Raw genomic sequence first — 23,567 nt, forward strand, 5'->3', positions numbered from 1 at the left:
GGACGGCCTCCACTGGTCAAACTGCAAGTTCTCCTCTGCCATCTGTTACTGTGAGTGAGATCTCCTAGCCAAAACCCCCCTAATCAAGGGGATCAAGCATAGTGTTTACTTACTCCTGAGTAGTAGTAGCTTCAGTTCTCCGCCAGTCTGAGGGATCATTCAAAACAAGACAATCAAATCCTCATGTGAAAACCAGAGGGCACCCCTTTGATGCTCTTATGGCTCTTGGTTTATCACTGTGTTCCCTGAGTGCAAACCTCATCTGTCTCTACATACGTATGGTGCTCTCCTTCCATGAGTTGTAGTATATCTGACTAACAAACTGCTGTTAATCATATTTATCCAACGTTGGGTGTTGTGTGTTCAGTCATCTCCATAATCCTAGGATAAAAATCCCTGGCACCAACAGAGTGAATAAGAGGTGATTAGAATAATAAAGTCAAAATTCTTTCAAGCTGATGAAAACATTTCAGTGTTTAGGTTATATTCTAGATATGAGACTTAGTTTTAATCTGATATAATAATAAACTCTCTAAGATTTGTCTTCATAGTTTATGATCATTACTACTACTAATAATAATACCATTCATCCTGCATCATTCTAGTTAATCCCCATCTCTTTTTATAGCTAAGGAAACTAAGATAGAGACAAGTTATATCTTCAATAGAAGACTGGATAAAGAAGATATGGCACATATACACTATGGAATACTACTCAGCCATAAGAAATGATGACATTGGATCATTTACAGCAAAATGGTGGGATCTTGATAACATTATACATAGTGAAATAAGTAAATCAGAAAAAACCAAGAACTACATGATTCCATACATTGGTGGGACATAAAACGAGACTAAGAGACATGGACAAGAGTGTGGTGGTTACTAGGGGTGGGGGGGGGAGGGGGGCATGGGAGGTAAGAAAGGAGAGGGGAAGGGGGAGGGGCACAAAGAAAACTAGATAGAGGGTGACGGAGAACAATCTGACTTTGGGTGATGGGTATGCAACATAATTGAATGACAAGATAACCTGGACATGTTTTCTTTTTGAATATATGTACCCTGATTTATTGATGTCACCCCATTAACATTAATAAAAATTTATTTATTAAAAAAATAATTTATATATGATCATATTATTAGTAAATGGCAGAGTTAGGAGTAAAACTAACTTACTGTGTTTTTGTTTGTTTGCTTTTAGAGCCTCTGTCCTTAACCACAAGACTATACCATCATCATCATCATCATTTGCTCTAATCATTAAAATTGTCATTGAGGTTTCTTAGAGCCTCCAAATCATGATAAGAACTCACAAAAGGTTGCATACAAATCACTGGTAAATGGCAAACCACTTTAGTTCAATTGAATGTATTTTCTAGAAACTTTTCCAAAAAGGACATACATATGGCCAATAGATGAAAAGATGCTCAACATCATTAATCATCAGAGAAATGCATATTAAAACCACAATGAGATACCACCTCACACCTGTCAGAATGGCTATCATCTATAACTCAACAAACAACCAGTTTGGCGAAGATGTACAGAAAAGGAAATCTTCGTGCACTGTTGGTGGGCATGAAAAATTGGTACAGCCATTGTAGAAAGCAATAAGGAGTTACTTCAAAATATTAAAAGTATAACTATTTTTTTTATGACAGAGAGATTCCATTTCTGGGAATATATCTGAATAACCAGAAACACTACTTCAGAATTTATGCACCACTATACTCATTGCAATGTTATTTACAATAGCCAAGATTTGGAAGCAACTCAAATGTCTGTTAGTAAATAAGTAGATTAAAAAAAGCCATTCACACATTTGAATACTACTTAGCCATAAAAAAGGAAGGAAATCTTAGTCTTTGAGACAGCTAGGATTGACCTGTAAAGCATTATGCTAAGTGAAATAAGCCAGTCAGAAAAAGACAAGTTCATATGTGGAAACTAATGAACAGAAAGAACTAGTGAGCATAATAGAGATAGATTCACAGATGAAAAGCAGGCTGACATCTGTTGGGAGGGGATTAGGTGGGGGGTGTGGAAGGGTTGAACAAAAAAAGAAAAAACTAGAAAAAATTCTTAGACATGGACAACAGTGTGTGATTGCCCGGAGCAGGGCATGAGGAGAGGTGGAGGAAGGTATAGAAAGAATAAATAGTGATGGACGGAGATTTCACCTGGGGTTGTGAACACATGATACAGCACACAGACCTGAAAACTATATAGTTTTCTTAACTAGTGTCACTCCAAAAATTCAATAAAAAGAGAAATGAACCTCTGGTAAATGACAAACCACTCTAATTCAATTGAATTAATATTTATAATGTGATAAAATACTGGAAACAATATATATTTGTTAAAGTTAATTATTGCTCTCATTAAATGTACTTATGTTTAGAGTTGGAAAGATAAATTATAAAGCCAAAAAAATTCCCAAGCATAATCAATAAATATATGTAGAATAAAAGTGAACAAAAAAGTCAAACAAGTATTGTTTAATAATGTACAAACTGTTATTTAAATGGCCAAAATTAAGCTAAAATTTATATTGAAAATACTGGCAAATGAGAATATAAAAAGACAAAGTTTAAAGATAAAAGAAAAACAATTAGTGTTATATTTGGTCTCTAACATATTTCTAAGATGATTCTAATTTTAAAACATTTTCTCAAGAGACTCTTTTGAATTCCCCATCCCAGGATTTTATTTGGAATTTGAACTTTGTAACAAAGAGAAATTTTTTTTTCTGGAGTCAGCAATTTAGAAAACAAAGTAAATGTTATTGCTTAGATAGCCTGGCTTATTTCACATAGAACCAGGAAAATGAATAATGAAAACATTTGTTTCTTTACTTTTAAGGATGAAAGATGCACCATGGAAAAACTTGCCTGTTTTCAGTCCCATACACACTTCATGTCCATAGCCACTTTTCTAAAAGTTTCTAAACTGGAAACTACTAACTTCTCTTTAATGCAATCTACAATCATGACATTCTGTTGTACATTCATTATTAACTCAAATAATATGGGTGTATGTTTGGCCACTTTCTGTTGGTTGGCTGGTTCTTGGCCATGTGGCTTCCACATCACTAAGACTTTGTTGCTGTTCAGATTTGAGGGTCTCTTCACTTTGTACGTCAACAGGTCATGCACACAAGGCAACATTAGTATGCAAAAGTGATTTCTAAGATATATAACAACCAGTACAACACAGGCATTTAGTAAACTGAAAGGATAATAAGCCATTAACTTTATTTGCTGGGTTATAGGGAGGGCTAATGGGTCCCAAGTGCAGTGCATATTTTTCATCAATTCAGAGCTTTTTCCATATTTTAACAAGAAATGTGCCTACACTTGTGTATTCTTAGTGCATATCATCACTTTTAATATTAAGTATATATATATAAATGCACATATATACATACTAAAATGAGTTTAAGTGGCTTTTTTAGTTTCTGGAAATTTTATTTTACATTTATAAAGAAAAAGTCTCCTGTGACTACAGAAATTCAATCTTAATTAGTTGTACACCAGAACTCTTCAATAAACCACACAGACAAATGAGTAGTGATGAGGGAGTTTATCCAAGATTGTTTGAAAAGTTAATAGAAATTTTAAAATGTTTTGATGTGGCTCCTTTTGGAAGAGAACTTTTGGGGATAAGAAAAGTGAATTAGAAAAAAATTATCAATGTTCTTTTCATCTTCATCGTAATTGATTCTACCTGTGCATCATTTTGGGTCCAGTTTCCTATACATATTTGTAATGTGGGTTTCATTTCCATAAAAATGGGAACATAATAAATATAGGGTTTACTAATGATTGTTTTATGTGGCTGCCAATCTGCCAAATAACATTCTTAATTATTGCCAGGAAACGAGGTATTTTCCAAACATATGTTTTAGATTTAAGACTAATATGTCATGTCAGCCCTCTCTACTGGACTGATGGGAGCCCAGTGGGACTTCAGAGTGTCTGCTTTGGTGGGTGACTTTCTTGGGGCTAGATAAAAGCACTAATAGAAGTAGATAGAGCAAAGCATCAAAAGTTTCTGAAAGCAAATCCTACAAAGAAATACATCAAAGAGTTATGTTTTCATTATAAACTGATATTTTTACTAGATGAGTATAGAGATCGATCTTCCTCTAGAAGCCATGGGATAAAGGAAACCAGACCCTAACCTAAACTAATGAACCTAATTGCAAGGCTCTTGTCTCTTTGAACAACACAACTAGGAGTTTTGCCTCAAAATTAAAAAAAAAAAAAGTATATGTGGCTTTTTCATTAGTCTGTGCAAACCTGGTATGTTCCATCGAAGAATTTATTCCATGACTTGAAAAAAAAGAAAACTTAAAATAAAAAAGATCTGGTCCAAATGAGCTATATTTCTGAATGTTCCCCTCAAAAATGTTTTTTGAGTCCATGGAAATACCTTTTGGTGGTTTTAGTTTGCTCATCCAACACATACTTTGCTTATGACCCACAGTTCTCTGATCTTGGCCAAAGAGTTAAGTTACCTGTACAGTGCACATGTAAGCATAAACCAATTTATTATTGACATAAAAATGTATCTTGTTGTTCTGAATTGGTTTTGTTTTATTGATCCAGAAAATTCTGAATGTGGATATGTTTTATTTGAATATCCTGTTAAAATAGAAAATATTTGAGTGATATCTTACCAGTGTCTTCATGTGGCAGAGTGGCTTCTGTAATAACAAGGTCAAATGCAAAAATGAATACAGGGCATTTGCTGGGCATTAGTTCCTGTTCCACAATTTATGCTCTCTTCCTGAGAAATGGAACAAGATACATTCAAGTGCTTACTTTCCTCCTTAAATGCATCAAATGTATTGTATCTGCAGGCAATACTTAAGAGTGGTATTTGCATACATCAATGACATAACGATGACTATAATATTTACTATAAAAGGAAACAGCTATAGATGTCTATGCCTACTTTGAAGGGAAGAGAAAAGCTGTGTAATTGTAGAATAGCTTTAAGTCTAAAAAACAAGTAAAAGCCTTGGAATTCAGCCTTGTCTTAGTAATAATAAAAGGAGTTTTATTATTGTGAATATATTGGACTGAAAAACTAGAGATTCATCAGTCTGCTGACTTACATATTTATCTGCTGCTTAAATTTACTAAACTACCAATGATCATTTTCACTAAGTTTATTAAACAGAACCATGATCAATAAACAATATGTGAGATGATTGATGATGATATAAGTAAGACATTGTGCTTCACTCCCTGGAGACTAGAATTGAGTTGAGAAATGAAAGAAGAGTTAACTTTTACTTCTAATTTATTTCTTAACAATTGAGATATTATAAGAGAAAGAAAAGAATTGCACAAAAAATCTTTATTGACAAGACCAAAGAATTACAAGAATCCTCAGATGACACCATTATGATTTTGTTCTCCTCCTCAACTTTCTCTTCTTATTTCTCTTTCTTCCCCATTTAAAAATTCTAGGAAAACTAATAGAAAGATTTAGAAAAGAAATCTCCTCAAATTAAGATATTTAGAAATAAAACTGAGCTTTATCTGCCAACCTGACAAAGCTCTAGGAGTAAGTATGAGTAGTTTTCTCCTGTGTTGTTACAAACACCAGCAGAGAAGTAAAACTAACTCCTTCCCTAAGGCTTTGATTCACATCATGCCTTATGACGGCATTTCCTAAGTATGTATTTTTGTTTGTCTTTTGTTTTTTTAAGTGAAAGGAGGGGGAGAGAGAGAGACAGACTCCCTCATGTGCCCTGGTCAGGATTCACCTAGCAACTGCTGTCTGGGGCCAATGTTTGAGTCAATAGAGCTATCCTCAGTTCCCGGGGCCATTGCGCAGACCAATCGAGCCACTGGCTACAGGAGGGAAAGAGAGAGAGAAGAGAGAGAAGGAGGAGAAGAAAAGCAGATGGTTGCTTCTCATGTGTACCCTGACTGGGGATCGAACTGGGGACCTCCATATGCCCAGCTGATGCTCTATCCATTGAGCCAACTGGCCATGGCCCTTAAGTATGTTTTTGTTTGTAGGGTTGCTTTATTAGTTGATTTGTTTGTTTGCTGAACAATAAGACTTTTCTTTAGTGACTGAATATCTCTCTCAAATAATGTACTGTTTAGAATTGTGACAAGCCCTGCCCCGACAAAAAAGAACACAGACTGTGGGTTTGAATTTGAGTTTCAATCAGTTAAGACTCTGGACAGGTTTCCTAAGCCTTTGTCCTTATCCCCCTCTTTTTTTTTCTAATTGAGGGTGACATTGGCTAATAAAATTATACAGGTTTCAAGTGTATAACTCTATAATGTATCATTTGAGTCTTCTCTCTCTCTCTCTCTCTCTCTCTGTTATTATTTATTTATTTTGATGAGTCCAGTTAAAGGTTTGTCAATCTTGTTTATCTAGTTAAAGAACTAGCTCCTGGTTTCATTAATTTTTTGTACTGTTGTTTGTTTGTTTTAGTCTCTATGTTATTTATTTCCACTCTCATCTTTATTGTTTCTTTCTACTAACTCTGGGCATTGTTTGTTCTTTTTTGAGTTATTTTAGGTGTAAAATTAGATTGTTTATTTGAGATATTTTTTGCTTTTTGAAGTAGGCCTATAATGCTATGAATTTCCTTCTTAGAACTGTTTTCACTGTGTCCCATAGATTTTGGATTGCTGAGTGCTCATTTTCATTTATCTCAAAATAACTTTTGATATATTTTTTCTTTGATCTCATTGTTGACCCATTCATTGTTTAGTAACATGTAAACACATGTCTTTGTGTTTTTTAGTTTTTTTTCTTGTAATATTTTCTAGTTTCATACCATTATGGTCAGAGAATGTGCTTGATATGATTTCAATCTTCTTGAATTTATTAAGACGTGTTTTGTGTCTCAACACATGATCAACGTTAGAGAATGTTCCACGTACACTTGAAATGAATATATATATTCTGCTCTGCTTTGAGGTAAAATTCTCTCTACATATCATTTAAATTTGTCTGGTTCAGTATTTAGGGTCACTGTTTTCTTGTTGACCTTTTTGTCTGGAAGATCTATCCATTGAAGTCTAAGGGGTGTTAAAATTCCCTACTATGACTGTATTACTGTTGATCTCTTCTTTTATGTCTGCCAAGGTTTGCTTTATAAATTTACGTGTTCCTATGTCATGTGAATATATATTTACAAGTGTTATATCTTCTTGTTCGCTTGCTTTTTTTAATATTATATAATGTCCTTCTTTTTCTCTTGTTATGGCATTTGTTTTGAAGACTATTGTGTTTGATATAAATATTGTTAACCAGAGCCTCATTGCTGCAGTAGAAATAAAAGCCAAGTCGGAAGTAAGTATAGGAAGCCCAGAGATGCAGGTTAACCGGGCGGTTGATAGCAGGTTCCACCTCAGTGAAATAATTCTGACAAATTTAAGAGTTTATGGTTGTTTGGCCATAAAGAGTTAAGGTGAAAACATGGTGTTAGCTAGTCTCATAGGCCAAATATGGCTGAGGTGGTTCTGACAACAGTGAGTGGAAAAGAGGCAAGAGAGTGTTCAGAGCTTAGAAGAAGGGGTGTTCCTAGATCTGTCTCATCCAAGTGCTTTTGAAGGAAGAGGTAGATCTGGGTGACCACTAAGGGCACTTCCTGGGGCATGTTTCTTTGGCTACCCCATTTTGTGTGTCTTTTTGTGTTTGTCTCTGTCTGTTAGGTGGATCTGCAATGACTCCCAAACTTGCTATGATGGCTTTATGATGTAGGTATCATGTGGGGCTCAGTGTCACAATCTTCAAGATCACCTGAGCTAGGTGCTCCAAGAATGTCTCTTTTGTGGGTTATGTACACCCCTCTGTTTCAATTGAGTCTCAGATACTATTGGCCTATTCATGGGTGGAGTTGACTGATTGGCTTAGGTTGGCTGATTAGAAAGATAGACTTCAGTTACAGTTTATGAGTCACTGTACAGGGATTGCCTCCTCAGGAGGAGTTGTTCTCTGCAGTTTCTGTTGCCTTCCAGACTACCTCTTTGAATGTGCTACTTGTGTGGCTACTTGGGTCTATTTCTGGTGTGGTCTGAAGCCCACCATTGGTTGTGCTGATTCTGAGTTCACTTGGGTTGGGTTCCAGTGAAGGTTCATGTCAGATGTGGCATGTAATTGGCCTTGGGCTACTTGTCTGAAGCTACCATGCTATTCACTATGGCTGCCTCTACTGGGCCTGGGTGTGCATGGGAGGAGTCAAGCTATGTACAAGGATTGGCTTTCTCTGGCTCTGAGGTGGGGAAAGATCAATAAAAGATCCAAGGCACCGTGCGGTCTACCTTTACCTGCCAGCTATTCTGCCACCCCCTGAGGTAGACTGGTCTTCCTCCAGAGACTTGCAAAGAAAGATTATAGAATGGACCCGGGCTGGCCACAACCCGCAGACCCTTCTACAGGGTATAGCTTAGTAGGGTGGGGTGACTGGGATTGGGAAGACCAAGCTGGTGGGTCTCTGGCTTGGAGGCAGCATAATCAGGCACTCACTGGGGAAAAGTAGCCCTTACCCCAGAGCTATAGAACTCAGTTGCTGCCAGAGTTTCCAACTCTAGCTCCCTCAGGAGGAGCACACCTGTGTTCTCAGGCTGGTACAACCAGCTGGTTCCACTTTAGGAACAAGCTCAGCAGGGTGGAGCCATAGAGACTCAAAAAGATAGGTGAAAAGACTTTCCCATTGGGGGTGGGGCCAGATGAGCCTATAGGGTCAGTAAGAATGTCTCCTACTCCCCCACCTGCACCACAGCCAATCACACGGATAACCCAGTGCCTGACTCAGTCCCAGACAAGAGCCTTCAAGGGATATGTATTCCAAACTCTAAGCAGCACTCTCTTTTCCACAGAGAACTGAACTCTGAAGGGTGGGGCCACCAGGAGTGTCAAAAGAACGGTCTGAGAGAATCACCAGGTGGTTGGAGGGCAGGTGCCAGCTTTAGGCATAAGTAAGGCAAGATTAGCCCTGTTTCAAAGATACACAGTTCAATGACTATCTGAGTGTCCACCAAGAGCTTCCCCAAAAATGTGTGTAGCAAAGATCCCTGTTGTGCGCAGCCAATAGATCTTTCTGAAGGATTCAGTGTGGCAGGGCAATGTCACCAGTAGTTGGAGGACCAGGTTAGTGCACTCCCCAAAGCTAGTGCTATAAGAGTAGGAGTGCTCACCCTGGGAAGATGGCACCTGAGAGTGGTGTGGGTTAGGAACTCAGCACAGGGATCTTGGTTGCTGACTTTCCAGATCCTTTCTCTGGGACATGCCACTCAGATCTTCTCTTTATGACTCCCGTATGGGCTGAGTCTCCTTCCCACTACTGGAGACTGCCAGTGAGTGATGGAAAGCAAGATTCTGTGTGTTGACCCTTTAAGAGAGCACCTCAGTTTCTAGCAGACACTTTCCTCTTCCAGGGGGAAAGAGATCCCGATGATTTTCACAGCAAGATGTTGTGAAGGCTCCTCTTCCCAGCTCTGGTGCTTTGGGTTGGGGATCTGGGTGTGCCCCATATTACTCAGGCAACAGCAGAGATATCCCTCCAGCTTCTTAACCACCGCACGTGGGTACAGGGGCCAGCCCTTTCTGTGTGTCCATCTTTCCTACCAGTCTGTATGTGGCTTCTTCTGTAACTCCTTATTATAATACATCTGTTCAGCTGTCCTTTAGTTGGTTATTCAGATTTGGTGCCAGAATGAGAGGAGTGTAGCTTCAGCCTATTCTGCAGCCATCTGGATTCTCCTCATCCATTGTTTTTCAATAGGTAAGATGGGAACGGCATTAGCTCTCTAGCATTGCTGTAAGGAAAAAACATGCTAGTGTGTGCAAAGTGCTAGCACAGTGCCTGGCACTTGGGCAACTTCCAATGAATGGCACTGATGATTCTGATATATGCTAATTCTTGTGATGCCAGTTAATTCTTAAGTACAATGTACTACTTTATGAGACTGGTGTCTGGTGACCTTGATAGAGGAGTATTCTTTGTTCAAACTAAAATTGTCAGGGAAAATATAAATCTTCTCAACCACATATATCTCCCTCAGGATTTGTGAACTCTTACCCAGTATAAGCCATGGATACGAGCTGAATTATCTGTGATAAAATATCCCAGAATCAAAAATTCCTTCAACCCCAAAGCAACCTAGAGATAGCAAGCATTTTAAGGGAAAGTTGGCTGAATTTCAGAGTTGTTGTTTTTTCCTGCATTGATCTTTTGAATTCTTCTTCTTGTCCAAAGACCACAAGCACTGGAGGCCTGGATGGATCATCTGGATTGATGATCTGGATTGCATCATCTGACATTTGTTTGTATTTGTGCATTTTGAAGTGTGCACTCTTCATCATGGTTGAGTATGAATTCCACTGAAATTTAAAAATTTAAATTATAGCAGCAACATTAAGTTCTCTTAGAATTTACATTAAATTGGTTTTATAGTTATTCAAAGTTATTTATTTTGTTATTTATGCAGTCATTCATTTCTACCCAGATAACTCTATCATTTTACCTAGGATATCTATTTATCACAGCACACCAAACTCTTACCCTTTCTCAGTTCTCTTTTCTCCCAGAAGTCCATAAAAACTTCTCCTGCCAGGAACAGTATATCTCCTCCTAAAGCAACCTTCAGAGAATTCGGATACTACGCATTTCTCACTGCCTTACATGGGAGTTTATATATTGTTATATATAATATATATTATATGTTCACATCAGCCCAAGAAGATCATAAGTTACTTGAAGACAAGTCCTATTATTTTTGTATTCTCCCTAGTGCAATAATGTCTTGTACCTAATTTGTTCTCAATATATGTTTATAGATTCTGTAATTACCAAAAGGTTAGACAGTTATTATCAGCAAACTGGTTTTTTTAAATTGTATCACTTCTGCTATGTTTTGAAAGTGAAGGTAGTAAAGATTAAGAAAAAAAAGTCTCTGACTAATGCAGAAATTATAGGTAGGTTCTTTTACAGAGGAAATGAAAACATATAGTTCAGTCTTCTTCCTCTCTCACCATGAATGGTTTTTGAACTCATTTGTGATATGTCGTTTATATGTCACCATATACAATACATCAGAGAATTCTTGGATGAAAATTTGCCATGAAATAAAGGCAGAAAGGTTATTTCTTATTTTTCACTATTTTTTGAAAAACATCCCTAACTTTTAAAACGGTCACTGTTTTATATTCATTTTTTATATCTTTTTGCACAGCCAAAATGTTATATAGAATTGAAATTCAAGGGTAAATGCTTCCAAGAGTATGTAAAATAACAAAAATAAAAGTAGAAGATGCTGAGATTTTTAAGATTAAAAAACAAAAGAAAAACCCATAAGCAACTCGAAAGCTAACAGTTGTCACCTTGAAATCTGATTTCTGAGCTCAACACCAGCAAAATGACTCTTGAAGAGTGATGACAAGAAGCATGAAGTGTACCTTGTACTGTCACCACTTGAGATGGGTAATAAAGAGCACTCTCCTTTATGTTCCCATTCAGTTGGGGGCATGGGAACAGAGAAGAAAACAAGGCCATTTTCACTCAGAGAGTGAAGCACAAAGAAGTAAGCAATTTGAGACAGAAAATATCTGTAAGCAAATGAGTATAGGAATCTTATGTATCTGAAATTCAACTGAATCTGATCAAAGCAATAAACAGGACTTAAATAACACTTAGCACCAGGGATAGGCTTAGGACAATCATCTAAGATATGAAGGAAATAGTTTGTGTCTACCAGGAAATGAAACATTGGAATACACTCTTGAAGAACAATATGGCACCAGCATTCCTGAAAATGTTTCAGAGAGAATCACCCAGCTTCTGTGAATGTGGCTTGGGCAGCTTCCCACTCTCCCAGGTCCAGAAATAATGTCATAGCTTGTTGCTAAGACTGTCCTGGTCAGAGGAGTGGGAAGATCCTCCACAAGGTGCACAGATGCAGTAGCTTCCCTGAAAATGAAAGTACAGTGTGTACGTAAAGTCATGGTGGACTTTTGACCGGTCACAGGAAAGCAACAAAAGACGATAGAAATGTGTAATCTGCACCAAATAAAAGGAAAACCTTCCCAGTTTCTGTAGGATGATGTGGCAGCATTTGCACATGCGCAGATGATGACGTAACACCATGTATACAGCGGAACAGCCCACAGCCATGCCAGTAGAGATTTGGACGGTACAGAGGAAAGTTCAGTGTGTTCTGTGGCTTGCTAAATTCGAATCCATGACCAAAGTGCAACGTGAATATTGGCACATTTATAACGAAGCACCACTACATAGGAATAACATTACTCGGTGGGATAAGCAGTTGAAGGAAACCGGCAGTTTGGTGGAGAAACCCCGTTCTGGTAGGCCATCAGTCAGTGACGAGTCTGTAGAGGCTATACGGGATAGCTACCTAAGGAGCCCTAAAAAATCTGTGTGTGAGCTCACATCGAACTGCACTGAATAGGTATGAAACTGGGAGAGTTTTCCTTTTATTTGGTGCAGATTTCATATTTCTATAGTTTTCTGTTGCTTTCCTGTGACCGGTCAAAAGTGCATTATGACTTTACGAACACATTGTATATTCTTAAAGAGAACAGATCTCCAGAAGATGTAAAATTAATTTGATATTTATTAGTAGTTTTAAGATTAAAGATTAAAAAAATAAATAAATAAATAGAACAAATGGAAGACAAGAGCATGGAACATCATGAAAGGAAAGATAATTCTTAAGGAAGGACCCTCCTTACAATAATGATAGAAATCTATTTCAACGGAAAGGAATTGAAGTATAGTAAATAATCTTTTTTCTTTTTGTAACTTATATAACTGGTTTAGATCAAATAGTGCCAGCTTACACTTACAAATGCTTTGGCATATAGGTAAATGAATGAATTGATGAATATGCATTTATTGAACACATATTTTTTTCTTGGCATTTTCACAATTATTGCCTAATTTAAATTTCACAATAATCCTGTCAGGAATTATTAGTCCAAACATATGTGTTTAAAAAAAAAAACTCCTAAAATTTAGATAAGGAATTCAGCAACACACAGCTAATATGGATTTCATTTCCAGATTTCTAACTCAGATCTTTCGATTCTAAGTTGAGTTTTTAGCTCAATAGAAAAATCATTGCTTCCCTTTTTGAAAATAAGTCATTGTTGTTGGCAAAATTGTTCTTTGGTTGGACAAATGATTTACAGACTTGTCCAAAAATGTTCTGGATCTACCTTGAGGCCTTTGGAGTCAATCATCAAAACAGAAACATTCTGATGACCATCTAAGCCAGTGGTCCCCAACCCCCGGGCCGTGGACCAGTACCGGTCCGTGGGCCATTTGGTACCGGTCCACAGAGAAAGAATAAATAACTTACATTCTTTCTGTTTTATTTATATTTAAGTCTGAACGATGTTTTATTTTTTAAAAATGACCAGATTCCCTCTGTTACATCTGTCTAAGACTCACTCTTGACACTGGCCTCGTTCACATGATACATTTATCCATTCCACCCTAAGGGCTGGTCCATGAAAATATTTTCTGACATTAAACCAGTCCGTGGCCCAAAAAAGGTTGGGGATCACTGCTCTAAGCAATTACCCCATTATGCCCAACAAACTGGGGAAATGAGCCTTCAGCTTGACACATATTTAGCTGTTGTTTCAGGAGAGGCCTGAAGAGAAAAGAGGCTATGTCAATTTTGTTTCAGCAGAGTGACTAAGTTGTGAACATTTCCTAAAAAACATTTTTTTCTTCAGAGTGCAGTTTTGACTCAGGCCTTTCTCGGTTGCTCTGCTCTCTAATGAGCGAGTTATAAAGACACCATCTTCTGAAAGGGAGAGAAAATAGCTTGGATTTTGTTAAAAACCTCACTCATATGATTCACCTAAACAAATTCTAAAAATGCCATCAAGCTATTAAAGTAAGTTGATGAAAGGAGAAACTGCATGGCTTGTTACAACCAGCTTCCCTGGAAGCACAAGCCCAGCCCTCTGACACTATCTTTCACAAGCTTCCAGTGTTTTTCAGACACATATTTAATCAAACACCTATATACTCCGTGACCCTCTGGAGGACCAGTCAAGTGCTGGTGGGTTGTAAGATACACAGTTTTATCACCACTTTCCTAATGTGAAGAGAACCAGAACCAGAACACGAATAGGGGAGAGAAGGACAGGAGGGGAAAAGGTGAAAGCAATTTTTCCCAATTAACCTGTGGCAAGACTTGGGCTGTGCAATTTTTTTTTAGTATGAAAACATTATGAAAAAAAAAAAACCCCATCATTTTTTAATGGGCTTTTGGAGGAAACTGTCTGAGCACTCTGTGTCCCAGGAGCAAGAGAGAACCCCCTGCTCCTGGTGACTCCTGGAAGGGCCACACTGACGCGGCAGCTGAGTGTGGCTGAGCTGGGCCAGTCAGGGAGACTTATTTTGATAGTCCCCAGAGAGATGGACTGTAAGAGCATTTAGGTTTCATCATCACCGAGGCGTTTTCAACAGAGTAAAATTCCTGATTACAGAGGAATGTGACAAGGTTTGTTTTACATGGTTATCAAAAACTTCGAACATTTTAAGAGACTGAGCACTGAATGTTACCCGCTGGCAGAGTGTGGGGTGATTGTACTGATGAGCAAGCACTCTTTAGAGCCCTAAATCAGATGCTGAATGGAAATACTAAACAGGGATGAGCAAACCGAGAGCCCGAAAGTCAAACCACTTCATCAGACCTGTGTTTTGTTTGTTTGTCTTCTTCATTTTGGCTGTGAGGGTTTAAAAAAAATTTTTTAGTTGCAAATTTAAAAAAAAAATTGTTCATGTGAAAATTGAGATATCTGGCTCCACTTACAATTGAGAGACCTGACAACATGGGGGAGGCCCACATTTCAGCATGATGTCAGCAAACAGCTGATGCTGAGAATCTGTTGACCCTTTAGATGGGCATGCAAGTGACTAGCTAGCATCCTAATTCCCATGATTTCCCCAAGCAGACTTACTTAAACCATTCAGGTACATGCCTGGCCCTGAATTTGAGTTTGAAACCTCAGTATACGAATGGAAGCCAATAACTAAGCTGTCAAATCTGGAAGGTATAACTTCAACATAATAAACAGCAAAGCCTGACCAGGCAGTGGTGCAATGGATAGAGTGTCAGACTGGAATGCAGAGGACCCAGGTTCGAAACCCTGAGGTCACTGGCTTGAGCATAGGCTCACCAGCTTGAGTGTGGGATCAAAAACATGACCCCATGGTTGCTGACTTGAGCCCAAAGGTTTCTGGCTTGAAGCTCAAGGTTTCTGGCTTGAAGCCCAAGGTCTCTGGCTTGATCACAAGGTTGCTGGTTTGAGCAAGAGGTCACTCACTCTGCTGTAGCCCCTCGGTCAAGGCACATATGAGAAAGCAATCAATGAACAACTAAGGTGTCACAAGGAAAAACTGATGCTTCTCATCTCTCTCCCTTCCTGTCTGTTCCTGGCTGTCCCTCTCTCTGAGTCTCTCTCTATCTCTGTTAAAAAAAAAGAAAAATAAATAGCAAAGCCCCAATTAAATAGCAACAAGAATCAAACATTACAGTTTAAATCAATCAAGGTTCACACCTTTTAAGGTTAGAATTACCTGCAAACTAAATCATTTGGAATGAAAATGTGTTATACAAGCAAACACAGACACAAGACAACAGTATGAAGTCTACCAGAAGAAAAGTGGGAGTGGGAAGAGGATAAAGGCAAAAAGGGGTCAAATATATCAGGGTGACTAGACTGTAGGTGGTGAGCACACAATGCAATATACAAAGGATGTATTATAGAATTGCACATGTGAAACTGACATAACCTTATTAACCAATGTCTCCCCAAAAAAATTAATTTTAAAAATGTGTAATAAAAAAGATAAGATATATGAGCATTTGCCTCAGACTTTAAAAATGGGCAACAAACTCTAGAAACTTCAATTATCATACCTTGTCAAATTTTTCAAACATTACTAACAGTAAAATTTCTGTCATCAAGGCCTTTAGTACTTTCTAAGTAACTAATTGCAGTGAACATTTCAGACCTTCTTCCATCTGGTTATTTATCAACCTAGAGATCCAGACCCATACTCAGCTGTCCTCTCTGCAGATCTACTTGGGCATCTCACAGTCATGTTTATATGACATCCTTGATCATCCCTCCAAACCTTCTGCACAAACACTTCCCATCTCAGTAAGTGACAGAACCACCCTTCAGCTTCTTGTGAAGAAAGCTGGGGCAACCTGATGCCTCCCTTTCTCTTTACCTCCACATCCAGTTGACCCCCCAAGCCTTGTCTTTGGCCTGCATGATTAGCCTCTTCACTTCCCTCCCTACTTTATCTCTGACTATTGCTTCTAAATTGTCTTTCTACAGCCAAGACACTATACTTCTATGAAACAGTAGCCTGATAATGACCAGTTCCACTTAGATCTCATCATGGCCTCCATTGCTTCTACAACCATTTAAAATTCTTAACATGGCCTTCAAGGCCTCACCTTGAACCACTTTCCCACAACTCACTACATGGCTCTGTGGTTCCTTCTCATTTCTGTGCCTTCACATGTTCCTTTTCCTGAAATGCTTTTCTCTCCTGTTCCTTCCTGCTCTGCACCCTTCACCTCTCTAACTCCTCATTCTCCCTTAAGGTTTTTATTTAGTGTCATTTCTTCAGGGAAGTCTTTCCCAGTCTCATGAAGTTTTTTTTTTTTTCATAACTTCATAACACCTGGACTTTTCCATCATAGAATATATCTGCATTATAATTATCTGATTACTTATAAAATTTTGATATGTTTATCTTCCCCTTTAACTAGAATACCCATAAAGTAGGAAATGTTTATCTTATCAACTATATATTATATTCCCATGTGCCTGGCACATAGTGTGTATTCATATATTGGATGGGTGGATGGACGGATGGTTGGATGGATGAGTGAATGAATATTACTGTCTGCCAGATATAAATCTTAAGTGGAAAAGATCACCATAATTAGAGATATACTGTTTTTAGGATTCCAAAAGAACAATGGAAACATTGTAATTCTAGAAACAGCAAGACAAATTGTAATTCCAGGCACTAAGCCACAGTGACTGGTAATTTCATTTGCATAAATAACTAACAACATGAATATTATGACATGTAATGTCTCTTTAATTAAAACAGGCATATTTACAACCTATTGTTGTAAATTGTACAAAGCAATTGTAGATAAATTATATCTGCACATGAAAATCTTCATATCTACCTATTTTCTTTGTTTATTTTTGGCTCTGTAACATCAGGTTTTACTTTTACTCTGACTATTGGCATTTCATACATGTGTGTCATATATTGGTATTTCATATGCTGCTTGCTTCAGGAAAGAACTAAATGATTCCAAATAAATTATATTCAACATTAAAATCTCTATATATATTTAGACAACTGTTTTGGTTACTATTACAAAATATTGGTTGTTTAACATTTTCAAATAGTTTTTAAATCTGATTGTTTGGGGGAGGCTGGTGTTGCCCACAGAAACAGGTCATTTTTCTTCAATTATTCCTAAAACTTTTTATTTTGTCAGTGGATCTTCTGTAGTTTCTCTGATTGTTCAAAGATGTACATAGTTTTAGTACAACACTCTTTATATTGTGCATACTCTATGCCAGGTACTGAGTGCTTTACATGTTTTTATCATTTAATCTAACAAATCATTGACATGGGTACCATTGTTAATATAGTCCCCATTTTACCATGTGAGAAAACTGAAGCACTGGATAATAGGTAACTTGTCCAAAGTCATACAACTAGTAAGTCATGAAGCTGGGGTTCATACCCTGACACTCTGTGTTTTGGTAATAGGTATTTAAATGAATATTTCTTTGTTACCTTTAACTTTTGTTGCTATTCATTATAAAACATTGCTATATACTTCCTTTAATTTTCAGAGATGTGTTTGAATATTATGTCATAGAACAGTCTATCATTTTCATGTTAATACAGTGACTTTCTATATTACATAATTATCATTTAGAATCATGGCTTTAAGCTGCACACATATATATGTTGTAAGTGGGCCACTAGTTGTTATCTGGTTTAGTTTTTTAACTATTAAAGAATGGGAAATATGATCATCTTTGCTCGACTTTTGACTCCAAGACAAGAAGATTCATACAGGCCATTAGTAAGACCATATGACACCTTGTTCTCCAGAAGAGTCAAAGGTTTTTTCCTAGTAATTTTGAAATTTTCTGAGAAACACATGGTATTGAATTCCACACTGTAGCTCATGTCAGACTCTGGGTTACCTTGTAACTTATCAAAGTCCTTGTCACCCCAATCAACAGAACTTACAGAGAGAAAATTTTGTCCTTGGGTAGTTTTTCTGATAGCTGGAAAACTTAAAGAAAAGTCAAGATCAAAATGTAATTGAAGCAACATTTGCTTCACTTTTAACTCCAGAGTATTCAATAAAATCCCAAGGACTGTACTAGCCTGTGTGAGGTCAAGCTTGTTGTGAAAGGGAAGAATGACCACTGACTCTTTCTTAGAGCAAAAATTCCTGCCTTCCATTGTACCACTCAACTATAGAGTCAAGATCCTGAGAGCAGACAGCTTCTTTTTTTGTTTGTTTGTTTGTTTGTATTTTTCTGAAGCTGGAAACAGGGAGAGACAGTCAGACAGACCCGACCGGGATCCACCTGGCACGCCCGCTAGGGGCGACGCTCTGCCCACCAGGGGGCATCGCTCTGCCATGACCAGAGCCACTCTAGCGCCTGGGGCAGAGACCAAGGAGCCATCCCCAGCGCCCGGGCCATCTTTGCTCCAATGGAGCCTTGGCTGTGGGAGGGGAAGAGAGAGACAGAGAGGAAAGAGTGGGGGGGGGTGGAAAAGCAAATGGGCGCTTCTCCTATGTGCCCTGGCCGGGAATAGAACCCAGGTCCCCCCGCATGCCAGGCGGACACTCTACCGCTGAGCCAACCGGCCAGGGCCAGACAGCTTCTTTCATAGATAAATTCCAACGTGCCCCAAACGAACCATGTACTCACAAAACCAAAGAATCAGCAGGGACCTCTGGGCCCCTCTAGCCCAGCAGTTCCCAAGTGCTCCTGCAGCCAATACTCTATTTGTCTCCTCCCCTTATCTCAGCCATGGCCCATGGGTTGGGAAAAAATTTTTTTCAGCTGAACTGAATATGTGAAACATAATTACCTATATTTGCCTATGTGTTTCACCTAAGGTATATATAAATGTAGATAGTCTAAGCTTCTGATCCAAGGTTTCCACCACACAATGACTTGAAATTATTTCTAACCTCAAGTAAGGAAATTTAAGATTATCTATGAATTCTTATAAATAAAATTCAGAAATTATCTTAGACCCTGTCTGTTGTTTTAAAGGATGTTTAGGTGTCTAGATGTGGAAAATAATGATATATCATAGAGATATGGTGACCTGCCCAAGACCAGACTGTAATGTAGACCAGAAAGCACAAATACAATGGATCTCAATTCTATCTAACTCAATAATGTACATGCCAAGTCCCTGGGAAGAATATTTTCTCAGAGCTGAGAGATAAACTGCTTAGTCAAAACCTGACACCAGGACCAATTCCATATCAGAAAATGAGAAACAGCATAAAAAATTAGCAGAAATTAGATTTGTTGAGTATAATATGACACTCTGCAAAGAAAAATGAAAATCCAGAACTTTGAGAAAAGCCTAAACTTGACTACAATTGTTCACAAAAAGTGTGTTAGACTGGAATTCAACTAATGCAAGAGGTGAGAAATACTCAGAGTGAGTGTTCCTGTCTTCATAAGGGAGAAGAAAGCCCAAGGAAAACAAATTACATCAGCTAAGGCTAACTGGATAGAGATAAGAGAAGCAAAAGAGCCAAGGAAGATAACGTAAGCCCAAAGGGTTAAGGAGTATTAGGAGGGCAAATCTATCAGGAGAGAAAGAATGATGAGAAAAAAATTGGGGCTTCTAGTCAGTGAGCAAGGGCACAGAACTAATCGCAACTCTAAAATTTGTTGAGATGCCAGACTCATTTTTAAAGTCAGTCCTTTTGAAAAAAAGAAAGAAAGAAGGAAATAAATATGATAAATTGAAAAGAAATAAGGATCTTAGGGAAAATGGCACTTACAAAACACACACACACACACACACACACACACAAGGATCATCAATGTATATCAGCATGCATGAAATTAGATATAAACCAATAAAGAAACAAGTACTAGATTTAGTCAAACAGATTATTACTAGTTTCTATATTAAACTACTTAATTGAATTAAATCTTCTTTTGCATACATACTAATTTTAGACTTAGAAAAAACCTCTAAAGATATTTGATCCAGTCCTTTACATTTTAGGCAAGTAAATTGTCACTCCCATTTTAGAGATGAAGCAACAGAGGTCACAGAGATAGTTGGAGCTGGAATTGAGATAAAAACTGAGGAGCTCTGTACTCTCAGGCAGAGCTTTCAGGATTCCAAGCTGATTGCTACAAAGAACTATTTGTTAGTGGGCCCCCACATGAACCAGTAATAACTACATTATAGTTAATCTTGTGACTTCGTATATAGCCTACTTGTTTTCTTTCTCTCTTTCTCTCTCTTACTTTCTTTTTCTCTCTCTTATTTTCTTTCTCTCTCTTCCTTCTTTCTTTCTTTCTTTCTTTCTTCTTTCTTTTTGTGAGAGAGACAGAGAAAGTGACAGACAGGAAGGGAGAGAGATGAGAAGCATCAACTGGTAGTTGTGGCACCTTAGTTGTTCATTGATTGCTTTCACATATGTGCCTTGACTGGGGTGGGGGGTTTCAGCTAAGCCAATGACCCCTTGCTCAAGCCAGCGACCTTGGACTTCAAGTCAGCAACCGAGCGGTTATGTCCATGATCCCATGCTCAAGCCAGTGACCCCACACTCAAACTGGTGAGCCTGTGCTCAAGTGGCAACCTTGAACCTGGGTCCACAGCATCCCAGGTCAATGCTCTATCCACTGCACCACTGCCTGGTCAGGCATATAGCCTACTTCTTTATAGAGGAGGAAACTAAGAACTAAAGAGAATGGATTATTTTTCAATTTTGCAGTTGGTATATAAATATATGTTAGTCAGTATGTTGTCTGAAAGTCTAATACAGATACATTCCATTTTAAGATATCCTGCTAAGTGAAAAATGAGCTTTAAAAAAATAGAGGCTACTCACCTTACATAAGGTTCATAATAATAAAAAAAAAATTCCCATAGCATTCCCTGACTCTGTTTTGAATTAATTTAAGTATCTTAGTATCCATAGATATTAAGTTCCTTGAAATTTTATTTAAAGTCTAACAAGACAAATGAAAACAGTAAATCACCACACTAAATTTCAAATATGAATCAATAAGTCCAACTTTTCAGAAATACATCTATTTCAAACAAAGTAAGGCTGTTCTATGGAAACTAGAATCAGAGAGTGTGAGACTTTGGTTCTATATTCTCTGGGGAGAGTATCACCTGTGTTATAGGCATGATAGTGACCCAGTTGGGGAAGGAGACAGAGAGATCACCTTTACTGAGTATGGAGCAGGAAGTTAACCAGGGTGTTTTCTTCACAATCAGTGGATAGGGTGTCAGCCTGGGACGCTGAGCACCCTGTTTTGAAACCCCGAGGTCATCGGCTTGAGTGTGGGTTCACCAGCTTGAGCACAGGGTTGCCAGCTTGAGCATGGGATTATAGACATGACCCCATGGTCACTGGCTTGGGTCTAAGGTTGCTGGCTTGAGCAAGGGGTCACTGGCTCAGCTGGAGGCCGCCCCCTAGTCAAGGCACATATGAGAAAGCAGTACATTAACAACTAAGAGACCGCAACTATGAGTTGATGCTTCTCATCTCTCTCCCTTCCTGTCTGTCTGCCTCTGTTTCCCTCTCTCTCTCTCTCTCTCCCTCTCTAAAGAAAAAAAATTAAATTAAATTCCTTCTGCTTCTCAGAACTTTGGAGAATGAAGCACCATGAACCCATTGAATACTTATGTAATCCTGTGTGTTTGGCATGTGCCAAGCTCCATGCCAGTGAAATTCAAACACTTTCAACCAAAAAGTTGCCAGCAGCCCTGGCCGGTTGGCTCAGTGGTAGAGCATCAGCCTGGCGTGCAGAAGTCCCGGGTTCGATTCCCGGCCAGGGCACACAGGAGAAGCGCCCATCTGCTTCTCCACCTCTCTCCCTCTCCTTCCTCTCTGTCTCTCTCTTCCCTTCCCGCAGCCGAGGCTCCACTGGAGCAAGGATGGCCCGGGCGCTAGGGATGGCTCCTTGGCCTCTGCCCCAGGCGCTAGAGTGGCTCTGGTCCCAACAGAGCGACGCCCCGGAGGGGCAGAGCATCGCCCCCTGGTGGGCAGAGCGTCGCCCCCTGGTGGGCGTGCCGGGTGGATCCCGGTCGGGCGCATGCGGGAGTCTGTCTGACTGTCTCTCCCCGTTTCCGGCTTCAGAAAAATACAGAAAAAAAAAAAAAAAGTTGCCAGCAAAAGAAGGCAAGAAATTCTGGAAAGTGCTTTTCATGAAGATGTTGCTGAAATTGAAGAAGGAAATTCCTGCCTCTCCCAAAGCCAAAGTATTATAAAAGCTTTGAGGGCAAAGAATGCAGTGCTGAAAGGTGTCCATGGCCATAAAAAAAGATTCATAAGTCTCCCTCTTTCCAAAGGCCCGAGACACCCTGGCTCTGCAGGCAGCCTGAATGTCCTTGAAGGAGAAACAAGCTTGACCACTCCGCCATCATCAAGTCCCCCCTGACAGCCACGTCAACCGTGAAGAAGACACAAGACAGCAGTGCACTTGTGTTCACTGTGGATGTCAAGGCCAACAAACACCAGATTCAATGCTGTGAAGAAGCTCTATGACACTGACGTGGCCAAGGTCAACACCCTGATCAGACAGACCTGATGGAGAGGAGACCTATGTTCAACTGGCTCCTGACTGTTATGCTTTAGGTGCCGCCAACAAAACTGTAATCATCTAAACTGAGTCCTGCCAGCTAATTCGAAATACAAAAAATTTTTACACTGCAAAAAAACAAAGGAAGAAGAAAAAACGTCTGGAAAATGATTAGGAAAAAATTTATGACTAAGTTTCCAGGTCACTAGAATGCATCAGGCTCCTCAGGGGCTGTTTGAGAGGGATGAGGGAACCTGCAGCCTCCAGGGAATCCCAAACCAGTTGTATAATTTGTCAACACAATGGTGTCATCAGTGGATGAGGTTTAGTATTACTCAGAGAAGTAAAAAATGTGCAACTCTGGAGCGTGTAACATTGTTAAAGCTGATTTTCTATCATTGAGGCATTTATGATGACACAAGATGAAAATTTGTTCATTCTCTGAGGCATTCCTCAAAGCCTGTACTGTGGTCCCACTGAGCCAGTTTGAAATCCTCTGAGCCCGTGTTTCCTGTGCCACTCAACCACCAGTCTCTGCTTCTCTGGCCACTGCCTATGCACAGAGTGCTATTGTATCCCGTGCTGACAGCCTAATGGGTTTACAATTTCTTTTAAATTTTTCTAAATGTGACAAAGGAAGCTAGAATTGGGAACACATTCGCCAATATTGG

General features: G+C 38.8%; 1 pseudogene; it reads left to right on the plus strand.

The window, feature by feature from the left end:
- Positions 1 to 1,496: 1,496 nt before the first annotated feature.
- LOC136319225 (large ribosomal subunit protein uL23 pseudogene) lies at positions 1,497 to 22,981 on the plus strand (annotated as a pseudogene).
- Positions 22,982 to 23,567: the final 586 nt, after the last annotated feature.

The sequence above is a fragment of the Saccopteryx bilineata genome, chromosome 1 (assembly GCF_036850765.1).
Source record: "Saccopteryx bilineata isolate mSacBil1 chromosome 1, mSacBil1_pri_phased_curated, whole genome shotgun sequence".
In the NCBI taxonomy this organism is placed as follows: domain Eukaryota; kingdom Metazoa; phylum Chordata; class Mammalia; order Chiroptera; family Emballonuridae; genus Saccopteryx; species Saccopteryx bilineata.